A 1,307-nucleotide genomic window follows, 5' to 3' on the forward strand; every position below is an offset into this window, starting at 1 on the left:
GTTGATGGCTAGTTTCAAACCTGCAATAACAGCCTCGTACTCGGCTTCGTTGTTAGTCATCTCGGGGCATCGTATGGGTTGGCGAATTGTTTCGCCCGTGGGGACCTAGAGAACGAGTCCCAGTCCCGATCCCGAGGCGTTAGCGGTGCCATCAGTGTAAAGAGTCCATAGGTCGGCATTGGAGGGGGCACGGCGTGCCTCCAATTCCGCCTCTGGTAGTATCTCTGCGCTGAAGTCGGCTATGAAGTCGGCAAGTACCTGCGACTTGATGGCGTTCCTTGGATGATGTGAGATATCGTGCTCACTGAGCTCTATGGCCCATCGGGCGAGTCTGCCTGATAACTCAAGCTTGTGCAGGATACTTCTCAAGGGGAAGGTCGTTACTACCTTTATGGGGTGGCATTGGAAATAGGGTAGGAGCTTCCGTGAAGCTACGACCAATGCCAACGCTAATTTTTCAAGGTGTGGATACCGTGTTTCGGTGTCCACTAAGGTTTTGCTAATATAGTAAATAGGAGATTGCGTACCTTCATTTTCACGAACTAGGACTGCGCTGACGGCGATCTCTGATACGGCTAAATATACCAGCAGTGGCTCGCCTGGGTTGGCTTTGGCTAGCAGTGGCGGTCAGGAAAGGTACGCTTTTAATTTCCTTAGGGCCTCGACGCATTCCTCATCCCACTGTAACCCTTTGTCCTTTCTCAGCACATTAAAAAACTTATGGCATCTGTCGGAGGACCGTGAGATGAACCTAGACAAGGCGGCTATTCGCCCCGTCAGCTTTTGCACCTGCTTTTTGCTGTTCAGTATCTCCGATATTGCGTCTATTGCCTTGATCTGATCTGGATTGACTTCGATATCTCGTTGCGTTACGAGAAACCCTAAGAATTTTCCTGATGCCACACCGAAGGCGCATTTCTCGGGGTTCAGTTTCATCCCGTATCTTCTCAGCATCTCGAAGGTTTCTTTCAGATGGTCGATGTGGTCTTCTTTTCTTGTCGACTTTACCAGCATGTCGTCGATATAGACTTCCATAGTCTTACCGAGCTGCTCTTTGAACATTTTGGTTACCAGTCTCTGGTATGTAGCCCCCGCATTTTTGAGCCCGAAGGCATTACCTTGTAGCAGTAAGTCCCTTGGTGGGTGATGAAAGTTGTCTTCTCTTGGTCCTCCTCTGCCATCATAATTTGATTGTAGCCGGAGTAGGCATCTAGGAAGCTCAGTAGTTCATGTCCTGCAGTGGCATCGATCAGTTGGTCGATGTGGGGTAGTGGGAATGAATCCTTTGGGCATGCCTTGTTCAGATC

The sequence above is a fragment of the Nicotiana attenuata genome, chromosome 6 (genome assembly GCF_001879085.1).
Source record: "Nicotiana attenuata strain UT chromosome 6, NIATTr2, whole genome shotgun sequence".
NCBI classification, from domain to species: Eukaryota; Viridiplantae; Streptophyta; class Magnoliopsida; order Solanales; family Solanaceae; genus Nicotiana; species Nicotiana attenuata.